The sequence below is a fragment of the Artemia franciscana genome, chromosome 13 (genome assembly GCF_032884065.1).
Source record: "Artemia franciscana chromosome 13, ASM3288406v1, whole genome shotgun sequence".
Lineage (NCBI taxonomy): Eukaryota > Metazoa > Arthropoda > Branchiopoda > Anostraca > Artemiidae > Artemia > Artemia franciscana.
Genome location: NC_088875.1, coordinates 13050002 through 13069489, shown reverse-complemented (window position 1 = coordinate 13069489; position 19488 = coordinate 13050002).

Here is a 19488-nt window from a genome sequence, read left to right as displayed (position 1 = left end):
AAAGCCATATAGCCAAAAAAAGAATTAATATACAAATTTCATTTTAATAATTTATGTGCGGAGAGCCAAAACCAAACATGCATTAATACAAAAACGTTCAGAAATTAAATAAAAAAAAAACTAATTTTTTCAGCTGAAAGTATGGAGCGACATTGAAACTTAAAACGAACAGAAATTACTCCGTATATGAAATGGGTTGTCCCTTTCGCAATCCCTCGCTCTTTACGCTAAAGTTTGACTCTTTGCCACAGTTCTACTTTTTAAAACAATTAAAAGCTTTAGCGTAAAGAGCGAGGGATTGCGGAAGGGACAACCCATTTCATATACGGAGTAATTTCTGTTCGTTTTAAGTTTCAATGTCGCTCCTTACTTTCAGCTAAAAAAATTAGTTTTTTTTATTTAATAACGTTTAAAGGATGCTTTTTAAATGAGGCAAAACAAATAATTGAATTTAAGTCCTCAGAAATTGAAAATGAAAGATTTGGAACAAAGAGTTTATCTATCAACAGCTTTAAAAAAAGACAATATATATTTAAGAAACAATAATTTTTGTTTGTCTTCACTTTCAGTTAAAATTTTTTTAGATTTAATATCTGATCTTTTTTAAATAATGCTGGCATAACTGGCACCACCTTCATGAAAAATTGTCCCCCCTAAGAAAATTTCCTCTATGGAGAAATTCTTTACCCTAAAACCAAACAAAAAATCATACAAACTATTTATAGAATCGGGAAAAATCTAGAAGGTGACAGCTCATAGACTTTTTATAATTTTTACTTAACACAGATAAAAGAGATGTGGGACGACGGTTTGCAGGATCATTCCGTGACCCACCTTTCAAAACAATTATGGCAGGAATACGCTCTAAAACGAGTAGGAATCCACCATTTTGAAGAGAAATATTGGTAAGTCTCGTAGGGTTAGGAAAAAGGTCAAGAAGATTGAACTTGATAGCCCTTGTAGGTCCTTGTGGGTCAAAGGGAAGACAGACCTAAAATCAGGTAGAGAAGAATAAGGACTTACAGCTAAGACTGTATTTTTTACCAATATTTGTAATACAGGAAATAGAAACATTTTAAATGTTTAGCTGACCCTCTACGATTCACTCGTCAATCAAGCATGTGAAGGGACAGAAGAAGGAAGAGAGTATGGTTTGATGACAGAATTGATTACTTGCCCTGCTATTCCATGGTTTTTACTGCCGTCAGAGAATTTTTTCAAATAAAATGGGGATTTAGTCTTTTGGCAAAGAGAATTGTAAACTCTCCTATAAGCTTTGAAAAGCTAAAGCTAAAAGTGACACCAACATGACTTAAGGAACCTATAAGCCTTCCAAAGTTGATTTTACCTCTTCCGGCTGTTAATGAGTCCATGAATCATTAAAAGATTTGTTGACGATGTTCTAATTTAAATTATATTTAACGTGGACGTGTCACTCTTCTTCAAGAGTAAATAAAAAAAAAAGTTTTTTAACTGAAAGTAAGGAACGACACTAAAACTTAAAACGAAGACAAATTACTCCGCACATGAAAAGGACTTTTCCCCCTCAACGCCCTGCTCTTTACGCTCAAGTTTGACTCTTTCTCTTAACTCCACTTCACAAAACATTCAAAAATTTTAGCGTAAAGAGCAGGGTGTTGAGGAGGAAAAGCCGCTTTCATATACAGAGTAATTTCTGTTTGTTTTAAGTTTTAATGTCCCTCCTTGCTTTTAGTTAAAAAAAACTTTTTTTTTATTTAATTTCTGAACATTTTTGACTTCATGCATGTTTTGATTTTGGCTCTCCACCCATAAGTAATTAAAACAAATTTGCATGTTACTTCTTTTTTTGGTTAAATGGCGTTCTCGTAGTTTTAATTGGAAGATTTTGAAAAAAAAGGAGCAGGGAAGGCCTAGTTGCCCTCAAATTTTTTGAATACTTGAAAAGGCAACTAGAACTTTTGATTTTTTACGAACGTTTTCATTAGTAAAAAATATACGTAACTAGCGAATTAAATTAAGTGACGAACTTCTGTATTCTTATGTTTTATTCCGTATATGAGGGGGTTCACCCCCTCGTCTATACCTCGCTCTTAACACTAAAGCTTAAATTTTGTGCCAATTCCTTAAGAATGACCTCTGAATCACAAAGGCCGTAGAGTAAATAGTTGAAATTACTAAAAATACTTAAGCGTAAAGAGCGAGGAATTACGAGGAGATGAACCCCTCATATGCGTAATAATTTCTGTTCGTTTTAAGTTTTAATGGTGCTCCTTACTTTCAGTTGAAGAAACTTTTCGTATTTATTTTGTCATTGTTTTTTGAATAATACTAGAGAACCCAGCGCCCCTTCATCAAAATTGTCTTCCCCCGTGACAAACTCCTCCACGGAGAGATCCTCCCACCAAACCTCTCCCTTCTTATCCCCCCAACCCCAAAAAATCCCCCTGAAAACGTCTGTACACTTCCCAATAAACATTACTGCATGTAAAAACTGGTCAAAGTTTGTATCTTGCAGCCATTCCCACAGGGACTGTGGAGGAGTAAGTCGTCCCCAAAGACATAGTTATTGTTGTTTTCGTCTACGCTGAAAAAATGACTATCTCAAAAGTTTGAACTGGTGACTTTGGGGAAAATATGAGTGTGGGGGGCCTAGATGCCCTCCAATTTTTCGTCACTTAATAAGGGAACTAGTACTTTTAATTTCCGTTAGAGTGAGCCCTCTTGCAATATTCTAGGACCACAAGGTCGATACGATCACCCTTAGGAAAAAGAAAAAAACAAACAAACAAACAAATAATCACGCACCTATGATCGTCTTCTGGCAAAAAATACGAATATCCACATTTTTGTACATAGGAGTTTGAAACTTTTACAGTAGGGTTCTCTGATGCACAAGTTAAGAATTAACTTACATAATGAACTTTTATATTCTTATATTTTTATTATGTATATGGAGTTTTTCCAATCGTTAATACCTCACACTTTACACTAAAGCTTAAATTTTGTCCCAACTCTTTAAGAATGACCCCTGAATCAGAAAGGCCGTAAAATAAATAGTTGAAATTACTAAAATATTTTAGCGTAAAGAGCGAGGTATTTAGGAGGGGATGAACCCCTCATATGCGTATTAGTCTCAATCCGTTTTAAGTTTTAAAGCTGCTCCTTACTTTCGGTTGAAAAAAAAAACTTTTTCATATTAATTTTTTCATTGTTTTCTTATAATAATACTAGCAAATCCTGCGCCCCCTTCATTAAATTTCTATTTCCCCCATGACATATTCTTCCAAGTGAAGATCCTCCCGCATAGTCCGCTCCACTCAACCCCTCCCCAAACCAAAATTGTCCCCCTGAAAAACGTCTGTACACCTCCCAATAAACACTACTGTATGTAAGCACTGGTCAAAGTTTGTAACTTGCAGCCCCTCCCCCGGGGACTGTGGGGGGAATAAATCATCCCAAAGACATAGTTATTGTGGTTTTCGACAACGCTGAAAAAATGACTATCTCAAAAGTTTTATCTGTTGACTTTGGGAAAAAATGAGCGTGGGAGGGGACCTAGGTCCCCTCCATTTTTTTAGTCAATTAAAAAGGGTACTAGAACTTTTCATTTCCAATAAAATGAGCCCTCTTGGGACATTCTAAGACTACTTGGTCGATACGATGACCCCTGGAGAAAAAACAAACAAACACGCACCCGTGATCAGTCTTCTGGCAAAAACTACGAAGTTCCAAATTTTTGTAGATAGGAGCTTGAAACTTTATATTAGGGTTATCTGATACGCTGTGTGCGATCATGTGATTTTCGTTAAGATTTTGTGTCTTTAAGGGGGTGTTTCCCCCTATTTTCCAAAGTAGGTCAAATTTTCCGTGGCTCCTAACCTTTGATGACAAAGACTAAATTTGATGAAACTTATATGTTTAAAATCAGCATAAAAATCCAATTCTTTTTATGTATCTCTTAGTATCAAAATTCTGTTTTTTTAGAGTTTCGTTTACTATTGAGCCGGGTCACTCCTTAAGAAGTGTTTGACAGATACAGGATTGAAAATTCAGCGTGCAACCTCTTGGCTATTTGATTAGAACTTGGTTTACTGGCATACCCTAAGAATAATGTAATTGATTGATTAAAAAAGTACATCATAGAATCGTTTCTAAAGAACTGTCAACAATTATTTGAAACACTTTCTCTTGATTCGAATGAGGTAATAAAACAAATATTTCTATAGTTTCAACCATCCTCAAAATGGCTTAAATCCCCTCCCCCCGAAACCACAATTTAGTGAGCCAAAGACTATTCCTCCAGTGCTCGGTGAGTAGACTCCAGTCTTCCCTCATGTGAACCGCTGCGTATATGTCTTCCCACTACGGAGAGTGTTCTTTGGTCATCCTCGGCGACAAGTGCCTTCCGGTTGCCAGTGGAGGGGTATTTTAGAAGTCTGTGATCTGGCATGCGGAAGATGTGTCCAAGGTATTGTCTTCTACGTTGTCGTACCTCTCTACGCCACTTTTCATACTCATATATTATATTTCAGGTAATATCCATTATTGTTGTTGGATTTACAAGTCACTTCATTCAGAGCATGTGATGATGGATCACCCAGTATTTGTGGCCTTCTTATGTCTCCTTCTGATTGCCACCACTGCTTTGGCAACTACTTTTTGTCTTTCACTACCCTATTTGGCTTCAATCGCAACTGGAACAATCAATGCGAAAACTATTTTTGTGAGTATTCCATTTAGTCATTAGTTCCGTTCAATGTTTCCAAATGGATTGTATTTACCTGATTCGACTTCTTTTGAATCAAATTTTTGCATCGTCTTGAAATCCTTAAAAATATTTGCCTTTATGCGCATTTTTGCTATTAGAAGATTGTGATTTTTTATATATTTTTATTTTTAAGGCCGTATCATGTTTATTAGAAAAGATTTTATTATGAAAAAAAAAATCAACATTAAACATCAAATATAAGGCTCTGGTTCGGGAAAGCAGGAAGGAGATGAAATTACGTCTATACCATGTATTCACTTAGTATCTGGTAATCAGGGTTGCCTTTGGAGAGTAGGTGGCTGAATAGGTTGTGTCCTCATTGAGGACTTTGTGTTAATAGAGGTTGAGTTTGGCAAAAAGAAGAGAAGAGTTTATTGGAGAAATTCCAATAAACACGCCAGGGGAAGAAGAAGAATATAGACATTAATTTTTAATTTAAAGTTGAATTAATTAATTTTAATTTATTAATTAATTTTTGTATTCATTGACTCAATTTGGTTATTCAATTGATTTTTTAAAATTTATGAATTTATTATACTACTTAATACTTAATCAAATATCTAATCAATTAATTTATGTTAGTTTAAAATTAATTTTGGAATTAGATTTTAAATATATAAACTGTATATCTGAAATTAACGCCACTTTTCTTTCTTGCCAAAATGAAAGAGGAAATGATAATGAAGGTGGTTAAAAGTTTATCCTTCCTCCTCTTCACTAAAATCATCCAATTTTAAGCCTTCGATGGAGTCCCTTGATTAGGAAGATATTTTCTAATTAGCAGGAATATACACAGAAGAGGCGTCACTTTCAGTTTCATCTAATTATTTGTATTGATAAATACTTGCAGTTAGGGCTGCCAATAGAAAATTAGAAATAGCCCAAAATTAATTTGCGAAAAATGCCAAACTTTGAAAAAAAAGCTTAAGATGTTGAATAACAATGATGTATGTTCGTAATATACTTTTAAGAGTAATTTTTCGCTAGATCTCAAACTCAAGACTGAATTCTCAAGATCACGGGAAAATACCCATTTGTAGAAAGGATAAGGATAGGATAAGGATGCGGCATTAGACTTTACAGTCCCTACCGGCGGTGCTGAACTCCGTTTCTTGGCCCTTCAGCCAGGAAGTGCAATGAGGGGCTGGGGGCCAGCCATCCTGTGTAGAAAATTTAATTTGTAGAAACCCTGCTCGCAGCGGATAAAAGGCTATAACGAACACATATACAAGATTTCAAATCGGATTACGTGGGCACGACTTCAAAAGAATCACTCAAAATGGCAAAATGTATTGAAACTTCAATTCGGGTTACAATGAAATTGCAATGTAGTTTTGGTTGCGTGGGTATGACTTCAAAAGAAACACTCAAAGTTGGCAAAATGCATTGAAACTGCAATGCAAATCGGGTCACGGGGGCACGACCTCAGAAGAAACACTCAGAGCTGGCAAATTGCATTGATACACGTAACAGGGCTAAAAATGTTGTGTCGTGTTTCTTTAAGATCCAAGTCATTATGGTCCCACATCTAACAGGGCCTTTTAATTTCTAGGAGGTCATTTATCACTTCACTATTGCTCTTTTATACACTGCTGGTGGGCTTGCCTTCATAGTTGTCATTGTGGCACCTACTTTTACAGAAATGAAGGACAATGACTGGGACAATTACAAAGGGAGGATTATGATGATTGTGGCAACAGGTGTAAGTAAAATTATTTCGTTATCCTTTTTTAGTCTCAAAACCTATATATTACGAATTGTCGTTAATTATTTGCTAGTATTTATTTGTCAGTAGGTTTTAGCTCATATTCATTTATTAGTTATTAAAGCATTTTATAGCCTGAAAAAAGGACGTGTCTATCTTTTTTTTCCTGCCTCTTGTAAAAATATTAAATAAAAAAACTAGTTTTTTTAACTGAAAGTAAGGAGCGATATTAAAACTTAAAATGATCACAAATTACTCCGTGTATGAAAGGAACTGTTCCCTCCTCAACGCTCCGATCTTTACGCTAAAGTTTGACTCTTTCTCTGAAATTCACTATTTAAAACAGCGAAAAATTTTTACGTAAAGAGCGCAAAGCACACCCACTTTTAGGGGTTGTGCCCCCCTATCTTCCAAAATAAGGCAAAGTTTCTCATACTCGTAACTTTTGATGACAAAGACCAAATTTGATGAAACTTGTATATTTAAGATCAGCATGAAAATCTGATTCTTTTGATGTATCTTTTAGCATCAAAAATCCGTTTTTTAGTTTCGTTTACTATTGAGCCGGGTCACTCCTTACTACAGTTCGTTACCACGAACTGTTTGATAGAACTATTTCAGTACTTTTGTTCGTGATAATTTTAGTTTGTTTTAAGCTTAAGTTGATAATTCTTTGCCATTGATGTGTGTTTTTCTATTTATGTTTGTTTTGTCTTCTATTCATCTGTAGTGGTATCTGCCATTATCATAGCTATTTCTCATCGTTTTGAGTGGAAATTTTATATTTCTTTTTTTGCTCATCTTATGTTTTAATAGAAATCTTTATTATTATTTTTCTGAAGACTTTTATTGGAAAATAAGTTTTACATTAATTGAGTTTGTTTTTTGAAGGAAATACTCTTATTATTTGTTAATCATGAGAATTTTTAAAAAGCTTTTTTTTTACAAATTGTCTGTCTAGTCTGTATTGTTGGACTAAAATTTAATTTTGGGCAAATATTTAAATATTAGGTAAAATATTCTGAAACTGTGGTTCTACACAGACTTTTAAAAAATATTTTTACTATAAAACTTGAGATGCATGGGTGTTTTTGTTACTATGATTTGAAAGTCTGCTCTAATTGTTGAAATGATGAAAAAAGTTGAAGTTTTAATTAAGAAAGCAAATTATATATAAAATATGTATACTTGTAAAAATGTAAATATTTTTGGTTCAGATTCAGAACCCTTTATCAATCCGGGTAAAAGAGAAAAAAAAACTAAATTAAATGAGAGAGAGAGAGAGAGGAAAAAAGAGAGAAGGAGAGACATATACTAAAAGAGAGTACGAAAGAGAAATAAAAAGAGAAAATCTCTCTATCAAACAGTTCGTGGTACGAGCTGTAAGTAAGGAATGACCCGGCTCAATAGTAACCAAAACTCTAAAAAACGGAGTTTTGATACGAATAAACATTTTTGACGAATCGACTTTTTGTGCCGATTCTAAATATGTAATTTTCATTAATTTTTTTTCACCCATCAAAGGCTACAAGCCTGAAGAAATTTACCTGGTTTTCGAAAAATGGTGAAAAACACCATCTAAAAGTCAAATAATCTTAATGAAAATCACACCATCAGGTTCAGCGTTTCAGAGAACCCTACGTTAATGGTTTCGAGCTCCTATCTGCAAAAGGTGGAATTTCTTTTCTTCTTTCCAGAAGAAAGATCACGGATGCTCAATTCAGTGGTCATAGAATAATAGGAGAGGGCTCATTCAGACAGAAATTGAAAAGTTCCAGTGCCATTTTAAAATGACAAAAAAGATTAGAGTACAACTAGGCTTCTTCCCACGCCCCATTTTTTCCCAAAATCGTCCGATCAAACTTTTGAGATAGCCATTCTGTTCGGCATAGTTTAAAGGCCCAGTAACTAAGCCTTTGGAGATAACTTTACTCTCCACATCCCCTGGGGAAAAGCCTTTGTTATAAAATTTAGTCATTGTTTACGTATAGTATTTGTTACTGGGAAGTATGCATACATTGTTTTGGCGGAGGAGGGACATATTTTGCTGGGGTGATTTCCATGGGGAAATTTCCAGGGGGTAAACTTTTCAGTGGAAATTTTACGCTTGGGGAATTTTCCAAAATTTCTGTACGAAATTCTATTTATGTCTCACTTTAAAATTGTCTACAAAATTAGCTTGAAATGTCCACAAAATGATTTATTTTTATAGTGTAAAACGTGACTTTAAGTTGTTTCCTTCTACTGTATCAAAACTCCTATATTGTTTTGTGTTTTCAGTAAAGCGCTAGTTTTTTTTTAATCCTACAAACATAAGGAAATATCACCAGTTGGTTTATTTGTACAAGTTTTATTGATATATGTTAAATAGGTCGTGAAGTAACATTTTTTGTTTGTTTTAAAATCAAACATTACTCTTTACTTTACTCAGAAAAACTTTTGATTTTTAATAGATTTCTAATAAAAACTGAAGATTAGACAGACGACTTCACAGACCATACCTGGAAACTTATAAAGAATTAAGTGGATGAGTAATGGAGATTTTAACTTTTTTCTTGAAACAGACAATTTAGCATCATTTGCCATGCAGCCTAGTAACTTTGAGATGTGGCTGCTCAAGACTAGTTTCTGATTTTGAAGGCAAAAATAATACCAGAACAGAGTCAAATTCGAATACAAGTTGAACTGTTTTTCTGCTGTAAGATAGTTAGTTTCTTCTGGAGAATGAGCCTCCCCCCACAAGTATTGGGATTTAACTTTTTTTTTCAATAGTTGCATATTTTCCATATTAATGCACACCCTTCTTGATTGTTTTTATACGTCTATTTCCTCTACCTGGATTGTATTTACATATCAAACACGGCAAAACACATAAATAAGTGAGATGAACACAAATAAATAATAATTTTAACTGTGTTTCGGAAATTTGTATTCTTTAAGGCATGAGCACTTCGTTTATCGTATATGTGAATGATATCGTCAATCTAAGAATGACTTCTGGGTATATTTCAAAATCTTTTCCTTTTTCTGATAATAACATAGTCCCGATCTAGAATACAAACCAAAATCGTGCAGAATTGCTATTTTTAATTGCCCAGATGAATAATCATCACAGGTTTCATCCCTTTGTACCTTCGTGGTTAAGACCGTTGATGATATATCATACCTAGACCTATCTATCAGAATCTCTGCTCACTAGAGTCCTAGTCTTCTGTCTGCTCACATTTCTTACTAATTGCCTGCCTCTATGCTTCAATTGCTTCCAAGAAACATTGTTTCAGCTGTCTTTACATTGTTTCAGCTTTCTTTAAAGTTTTTTACTGTTTTAAAAAGAAGAGCTGAGAGAGAGAGTCAAACTTTAGCGTAAAGAGTGGGACGTTGATGAGGAAGCAAACCCTTTCATATACGAAGTAATTTCTGTTTGTTTTAAGTTTTAATGTTGCTCCTTAATTTAAGTTAATAACACTTTATTTTTTTATTTAATTTCTTAGCAATTACTTACCTCCTATGCTTCAATTGCTTCGAAGAAACATTGTTTCAGCTGTCTTTACCTCACCAGCCTTTGTGACGCTGACGTGTTACAATATATTTTTTATGTTTTGCATTTCTGGAAGATTAAGCGTCAGATGAATGCCACCAACTACACCTCGGATATCCGACCCAAGGCATCGAATCAAAAATACCTGCACAACGCAGAACATTTGATGATGTGCGAAACGTATACCGTCGGTTAGCATAATTTTGTTCTTTAAACTTAATCAATATCCATTACTATAATTAAAAGATAAATTTAATATGTGTTAATTAATTATTTAAATAATAAAATAAAAACTCAATATTAACCTTCATCACATTTTAAATTTAAGTTCAATAAAATTAAAATCTAATTTGACGTAGCATTAAATATTAATTTTATATTTATTATTTAGTTTAACTTATGGATATTAATCTAAATAGGTTCGAGTTACATGACGGAATTAGTTGTCTCTTCAATTATTAGCGTCTCACTGTCCGTATATATTTTTTACTCAGCATTAGTGAACCCGAATGATTCAGTTGACCTGCTTGCAAAAAAAGAGGTAGTGTTGTTTCATAAATAAAGCTATTAATGTTTGTATAAATATCTTGTTGTTATTAGTTTCTTGTTAATAGCACATCCTCCAAGCAACAAATTTGGTATGCTGCAATTTGTAATCCGGTGTGCTCTAATAATTGATTTCGTTGTTTTTTGTTTTTTTTTGGTAATAAATTATTACTGCTACTACTAAGGGATAGCACGATTGGCTTGAGAAAAGAAGTGACAAAAATAAACCATTTGAGTTAAAGCACACTTCCTCGAACAGAAGTCACAAAACTGTTACAAAATAAATTACGTCACACAAATAAACCATTTGAGTTAAAGCACACTTCCTCAAACAAAAGTATAGAACACTGATCTTCCTTTTCTCTTTTCCTGTAACTTGCAACTTTACTTATATTATAATTTTTTTTAGGTTTTTGGACTTATCAATGGAGCACTCCACGGTCTAAGTGCATTCTACGCCTGGAGGGTGTATAAGCAGGATTAACAAGACAATGTCATCTTTTGTTTCTAATTTTGCTCATATAATTAAAACCAGTTAATTAATTAATATTGATTTACAAAAAGTAGATTCAAACGTCATCTAAGGCCCGAGATACACTTTGCGTTTTTCACCTAGCGTCTTTCTCCCATTGCTACTCTATACAATGGGTATACAATGGGTGGTAAACATTTGGAAAAATACTTAAATAAGTCTGGAAACCAAGATTAGAATATTGAAAGCTATAGTGATGACACTGGTCAAATGTGGCTCTGAAGTATGGGTGCTCCGAAAAACGGATGAAGATTTACTAGATGTTTTCCAGAGGAATTACCTACGATTGTTCTGGGTACCTGGCTGACTGACAGTAGGCTGTACTAAAATTATGGTTCAATCCCGCTTTCTAGGGCTATAATAAAATTAAGGTGGACATTGGTAGATCACGTTCTATGGATGAAGGATGACAGATTGCCCAAGATTGTACTTTTCAGCAAACCGTCTAGGGCTATACGGAAAGCAGGTCGTCCTCGTCTGGGGTTGAAGGATGTCAAAAATAAAGATTTAAAAGAAATGGGAATTTCCTGGAAGGGGTTAAAGAGGGAAGCTTTGAATAGATTGGAATGGAGGAGGGGCTTGCGTAGCTGTGTTGCCCTCAAGCGGCTTGGTGCTGCGGTATATCATTAGTAGTAGTAGTAGTTGTAAACATTCTATCATTGCAACATCAGTCGATTACAATAGATCTGGCAGATCATAAATAGATCTAAAACCTTGCACCAAGAGTTTATCTCATTCACATGATTATGTGTAAAATGAATAGATAGCAAATTCTTGCATTAACATCATTTTGTCGTTAGTTGAAGGGGAAGTAAGGAAATATACTAATTTGGGTTCATGAAATTAATAAAATAAGAGAGTAAACTGGAGCCTTATGTACTTTGTTTTCTGATTGTGAAACGGTGAATAAATGTTTTTCAATTATTTCAGGATACCAATCTCATCATTTGATATATATATATCAATCTCGTCATTTGACATATTTCAATCTCGTCATTTGAAAAATATATCAATTTCGTCATTTGACACATATCAATCTCATGATTGAAAAATATCAATCTGGTCATAAACTACACTACGTGCAAAAATTCATGCTAAAAGATAAATACTAAACTAGTTTCTTGACTTACCTTTTATAAAAAATAATTGAAGAAACAAAAAACTTACCCCCTCCACTTACACATTGGAAAATACACTGTATACCCCTGTGTTTCTTAAGAATTTATTACACGTACAGGTGCTGGGGGAAGTTAAACTAAAAGCTATTCCGAAAACCAAAAAGTACAAATATTTTAATGTAAATGAATTCAAATTTGTTAAAACAGTATTTAGTTTAGGGCACATAAATTGAATTAAAACTAATTTTATATATTTATAGTAAAAAGCCTTTGATTTTCTTTTGATCGAAGTCAGGGGCTAATTTGGGACCAACCCCTTAATACATCTAATTTCCTTGAATATCAGGGTACTTCCTAACATAAACATATATATATATATATATATATATATATATATATATATATATATATATATATATATATATATATATAAAAATAAGTTGTCTGTGTGTGGATCTGTGGATCTGTGGATCAGGTGACGTCATGTTTGTCCGCATATGACGTCTGAATTATTTCACACTAATACAAAAGAAGAAAAAAACTAAAAAAGGTAAAAACTACAAAAAAACTAAAAAGAAAAAAAACTAAAAAAGCTAAAAAACTAAAAAAAAACAAAAAAAGGTAAAAATCTAATAACTAAAAAAAAACTGAAAAAAATAAAAAAAGGCAAAAACTACAAAAAAAATAAAAACTAATAAAAAAACTAAAAAAGCTAAAAAACTAAAAAAACTAAAAAAAACTAAAAAAAGGTAAAAAACTAAAAAAAAACTAAAAACTAAAAAAGAAATAAACTAAAAAAAAGGAAAAAACTGAAAAATAAAAGAGAAAAAGAAAACTAAAAAAATATGAATAAATATATATAAAAATAAGTTGTTTGTGGGTTATGTCTGTCTGTCTGTCTGTCGAGTGACGTCGTGTTTGTCCGCATATGACGTCTGAATTATTTCACACTAATACAAAAGAAGAAAAAAAACTAAAAAAGGTAAAAACTACAAAAAAAAAACTAAAAAGAAAAAAAACTAAAAAAGCAAAAAAACTAAAAAAAACTAAAAAAAGGTAAAAAACTAAAAACTAAAAAAAACTGAAAAAACTAAAAAAAGGCGAAAACTAAAAAAAACTAAAAACTAATAAAAAAACTAAAAAAACTAAAAAACTAAAAAAACTAAAAAAACTAAAAAAAGGTAAAAAACAAAAAAAAACTAAAAACTAAAAAAGAAAAAACTAAAAAAAAGGAAAAAACTGAAAAATAAGAGAAAAAGAAAACGAAAAAAATATTAATAAATATAAAAAATATACATATAAATATAATATAAATTAGCAATCAACAAAGCACCGAGACACAAATGACGACCGGGACACAGGGAGTATAAATGACGACCAGGATATAAGTAAAAAAAAAAAACTAAAAAAACTAAAAAAATGGTAAAAACTACAAAAAAACTAAAAACTAATAAAAAAATTAAAAAATCTAAAAATCTAAATAAACTAAAAAAGAAAAAAAAGAAAAAAGGAAAAAAATAAAGGAGAAAAACAAAACTAAAAAACGAATGTATATACAGACCGGGACACCGGGATACAAATGACGACCGGGACACAGGGAATATAAATGACGACCGGGACACAGGGACACAACTACAATGGGGACGCCGGGGGGCACAGGGGGATATAAATGACGACCGGGACACCGGGACACAAGGAATATAAATGACGCCCGGGACACTCAAAGAGAAATCACAGACTGGAACACCGGGACACAAATGACGACCGGGACACAGGGAATATAAATGACGACCGGGACACAGGGACATAACTACAAAGGGGACGCCGGGGTGCACAGGGGAATATATAAATGACGATGGCGACTCAGGGAATGGTCGATTAGCAATCACCATCAACAAAGCTCAAGGGCAATCATTAGAATCATGAGGTATAGATTAGAATACGGATTGTTTTCCCATGGACCATTATATGTTGCATGTTCAAGAGTCGGTAAACCTGACAATCTATTTATATGCACAGACAATGGGACAGCAAAGAATGTTGTATATTCGCAAGTTTTACGTAGTTAAAAACATATATATATATTATATATATATATATATATATATTCACAGGTGGGACATAGGGACACAACTACAATGGCGCGTAACTAATATGGCGCGTAACGACTTACGCGCGCGGGGGGGCTTGGGGGGGCGCGAAGCACCCCCACCAATATATATATATATATATATATACTAGCTGTTGGGGTGGCGCTTCGCGCCACCCCAACACCTAGTTGGTGGGGGCGCTTCGCGCCCCCCCCAAGCCCCCCCGCGCGCGTAAGTCGTTACGCGCCATAATAGTTACGCGCCATTGTAGTTGTGTCCCTATGTCCCACCTGTGAATATAGATATATATATATATATATGGTTTTAACTACGTAAAACTTGCGAATATACAACATTCTTTGCTGTCCCATTGTCTTTGCATATAAATAGATTGTCAGGTTATCCCCCTGTTTCCCCCCGGTGTCCCCGTTGTAGTTGTGCCCCTGTGTCCCGGTCGTCATTTATATTCCCTGTGTCCCGGGTCCCGGTCATCATTTGTATCCCGGTGTCCCGGTCTGTATATACATTCGTTTTTTAGTTTTGTTTTTCTCCTTTATTTTTTTCCTTTTTTTTTCTTTTTTAGCTTATTTAGATTTTTAGATTTTTAGTTTTTTTTATTAGTTTTTAGTTTTTATTTCTTTTTAGTTTTTTTGTCCCGGTCGTCATTTATATCCCCCTGTTTCCCCCGGTGTCCCCGTTGTAGTTGTGTCCCTGTGTCCCGGTCGTTATTTATATTCCCTGTGTCCCGGTCGTCATTTGTATCCCGGTGTACCGGTCTGTATATACATTCGTTTTTTAGTTTTGTTTTTCTCCTTTATTTTTTTCCTTTTTTTTTCTTTTTTAGTTTATTTAGATTTTTAGATTTTTTAGTTTTTTTATTAGTTTTTAGTTTTTTTTTCTTTTTAGTTTTTTTTGTAGTTTTTACCTTCTTTTTAGTTTTGTTAATTTTTTTTTTTACTTGTGTCCTGGTCGTCATTTATACTCCCTGTGTCCCGGTGCTTTGTTGATTGCTAATCGAACATTCCTTTTGTCCTGGTCGCTTTCTCTTTGAGTGTCGTCATTTATTTTTTTCTTTTTTAGTTCTTTTAGTTTTTACCTTTTTTAGTTTTTTTTTTAGTTTTTAGTTTTTTTAGTTTTTTACCTTTTTTTAGTTTTTTTAGTTTTTTAGCTTTTTATTTTTTTTATTAGTTTTTAGTTTTTTTGTAGTTTTTGCCTTTTTTTTTAGTTTTTTGTCCTGGTCGCTTTCTCTTTGAGTGTCGTCATTTATTAGTTTTTTCCTTTTTTTTTTAGTTTTTTATTGGTTTTTACCTTTATTTTAGCTTATTTTTCAGTTTTTTCCTTTTTTTTAGTTTTTTTTTATTTTTTATTTTTTTTAGTTTTTTACCTTTTTTAGTTTTTTTAGTTTTTTTAGTTTTTTAGCTTTTTTACTTTTTTTATTAGTTTTTAGTTTTTTTTTGTAGTTTTTGCCTTTTTTTAGTTTTTTCAGTTTTTTTTTTAGTTTTTTATTGGTTTTTACCTTTATAGTTTTTTTAGTTTTTTAGCTTTTTTATTTTTTTTATTAGTTTTTAGTTTTTTTTGTAGTTTTTGCCTTTTTTTAGTTTTTTCAGTTTTGACGTCACCTAATCCAGTTTTTTCAGGTGACGTCACCTGACACATCCATCCACACATCCATCCACACATCCACAGACAGACAACTTATTTTTATATATATAGATATATATATATATATATATATATATATATATATATATATATATATATATATATATATACATATATATATATATATATATATATACTAGCTGTTGGGGTGGCGCTTCGCGCCACTCCAACGCCTAGTTGGTGGGGGTGCTTCGCACCAACCCCCCCCCCCCCCACAAGCCCCGCCAAGCCCCCCCCCGCGCGCATAAGTCGTTACGTGCCATATTAGTTACGCGCCATTGTATTTGTGTGTCCCACCTATGTCCCACCTGTGAATATATATATATATATATATATATATATATATATATATATATATATATATATATATATATATATATATATATATATATATATATATATTGTTTACTTTTACTTTTTTTTTAGTTTTTTTAGTTTTTTTCTTTTTAGTTTTTTTTATTTTAATTTTTTTAGTTTTGCTTTTCTCCTTTATTTTTCATTTTTTTCCTTTTTTTATTTATTTTTCTTTTTTTTAATTTTTTTAGTTTTTTAGCTTTTTTAGTTTTTTTATTAGTTTTTATTTTTTTTTCTTTTTAGGTTTTTTGTAGTTTTTACCTTTTTTTTAGTTTTTTTAGTTTTTTTTATTAGTTTTTAGTTTTTATTTCTTTTTAGTTTTTTTGTCCCGGTCGTCATTTATATCCCCCTGTTTCCCCCGGTGTCCCCGTTGTAGTTGTGTCCCTGTGTCCCGGTCGTTATTTATATTCCCTGTGTCCCGGTCGTCATTTGTATCCCGGTGTACCGGTCTGTATATACATTCGTTTTTTAGTTTTGTTTTTCTCCTTTATTTTTTTCCTTTTTTTTTCTTTTTTAGTTTATTTAGATTTTTAGATTTTTTAGTTTTTTTATTAGTTTTTAGTTTTTTTTTCTTTTTAGTTTTTTTGTAGTTTTTACCTTCTTTTTAGTTTTGTTAATTTTTTTTTTTACTTGTGTCCTGGTCGTCATTTATACTCCCTGTGTCCCGGTGCTTTGTTGATTGCTAATCGAACATTCCTTTTGTCCTGGTCGCTTTCTCTTTGAGTGTCGTCATTTATTTTTTTCTTTTTTAGTTCTTTTAGTTTTTACCTTTTTTAGTTTTTTTTTAGTTTTTAGTTTTTTTAGTTTTTTACCTTTTTTTAGTTTTTTTAGTTTTTTAGCTTTTTTATTTTTTTTATTAGTTTTTAGTTTTTTTGTAGTTTTTGCCTTTTTTTTTAGTTTTTTGTCCTGGTCGCTTTCTCTTTGAGTGTCGTCATTTATTAGTTTTTTCCTTTTTTTTTTAGTTTTTTATTGGTTTTTACCTTTATTTTAGCTTATTTTTCAGTTTTTTTCCTTTTTTTTAGTTTTTTTTTATTTTTTATTTTTTTTTAGTTTTTTACCTTTTTTTAGTTTTTTTAGTTTTTTTAGTTTTTTAGCTTTTTTACTTTTTTTATTAGTTTTTAGTTTTTTTTTGTAGTTTTTTTGCCTTTTTTTAGTTTTTTCAGTTTTTTTTTTAGTTTTTTATTGGTTTTTACCTTTATAGTTTTTTTAGTTTTTTAGCTTTTTTATTTTTTTTATTAGTTTTTAGTTTTTTTTGTAGTTTTTGCCTTTTTTTAGTTTTTTCAGTTTTGACGTCACCTAATCCAGTTTTTTCAGGTGACGTCACCTGACACATCCATCCACACATCCATCCACACATCCACAGACAGACAACTTATTTTTATATATATAGATATATATATATATATATATATATATATATATATATATATATATATATATATATATATATATATATATATATATATATATATATACATATATATATATATATATATTATATACTAGCTGTTGGGGTGGCGCTTCGCGCCACTCCAACGCCTAGTTGGTGGGGGTGCTTCGCACCAACCCCCCCCCCCCCCCCCCACAAGCCCCGCCAAGCCCCCCCCCGCGCGCATAAGTCGTTACGTGCCATATTAGTTACGCGCCATTGTATTTGTGTGTCCCACCTATGTCCCACCTGTGAATATATATATATATATATATATATATATATATATATATATATATATATATATATATATATATATATATATATATATATATATATATATATATTTTTACTTTTACTTTTTTTTTAGTTTTTTTAGTTTTTTTCTTTTTAGTTTTTTTTATTTTAATTTTTTTAGTTTTGCTTTTCTCCTTTATTTTTCATTTTTTTCCTTTTTTTATTTATTTTTCTTTTTTTTAATTTTTTTAGTTTTTTAGCTTTTTTAGTTTTTTTATTAGTTTTTAGTTTTTTTTCTTTTTAGGTTTTTTGTAGTTTTTACCTTTTTTTTAGTTTTTTTAGTTTTTTTTTACTTATGTCCTGGTCGTCATTTATACTCCCTGTGTCCCGGTCGTCATTTGTGTCCCGGTGCTTTGTTGATGGTGATTGCTAATCGAACATTCCTTGTGTCCCGGTCGCTTTTGGGTGTGTACATAGACACAGGGAAGAGGATTGACCTCAAAGTGCATTTTCAAAGCTAAAGCTTTTTTGATTTAAAAAAAAGCTTCCTTCTGTTATGATGAAAGGGATCTCACCCGTACACCCAAGGCTAGCAGCAAAACAAGGAAGGAGTGGGTGCGTGCACAAAACTCATGTTATCGGAAGATTAACAAGAAGTTTTGCAACAAAGAAGGTTTGTCACATATCAACCACACTTTATCGACTTTTAAGTCCAATTCAACCTCTTCAAGAGAGGAGTAAAACCTGACTAGGCTCCAGCAGGAATTAGGGTTTTGATCCTAACTCGTCCTCTGAATGTTCTTATAAACATTCGTTTTTTGGGAGTATGACTATATTTGGCAGGAATCGGTTTTTACTTGAAGCTTGTTACCACGAACTGATTGAAAAATCTACATGGCATATTTCGAATTGGAGAGCCAAACTAAGCACTGGCAGTTGTAATTGATTTCTCATACAGGACAGATTTTTTTATCTTTTCTATGAAAGGGGAGTAGTTCATTTTACAATAAAAAAAATCTTCGAGGTTCAAATCTTGAAATATTATACCGTATTAGGCCCAAAAGACGTACATCAATTTTTGTATTTTTCCCCCGTCATAAAAGGGAAGGAATTAATTACCCTGATGCATAAAAAGGTCATATCTCGATTAAAACAACGGATAAGTAATAATAAAATATTAAGAATAAACCGAAATTATACACATTAATCCAAAACCAAATTTCCAAACTATTTACAACAACTTCATGATTTCTAATTTTTATTCCTTTCCAAGCATGTTCTTAAATTTGTATTCATCGATTTTCCCTTATTTTCAGAGTGCACCACCATCACGAGGAGGTTGCCGATTCAGGTCTTTCGAGGTTGCCCACAAGAATCTAGTGGATCCAAACCTCATGCAAACAGGGGGTTAGGGGGTCCTCTGCTGGAAATATTTTGACAATTTACCATCTTTCAATCACTTTTAGTTTATTTCTACACTCGTAAAGTTTACACAGGTCTGTGCATTCTTTTAAAAATATTTAATAG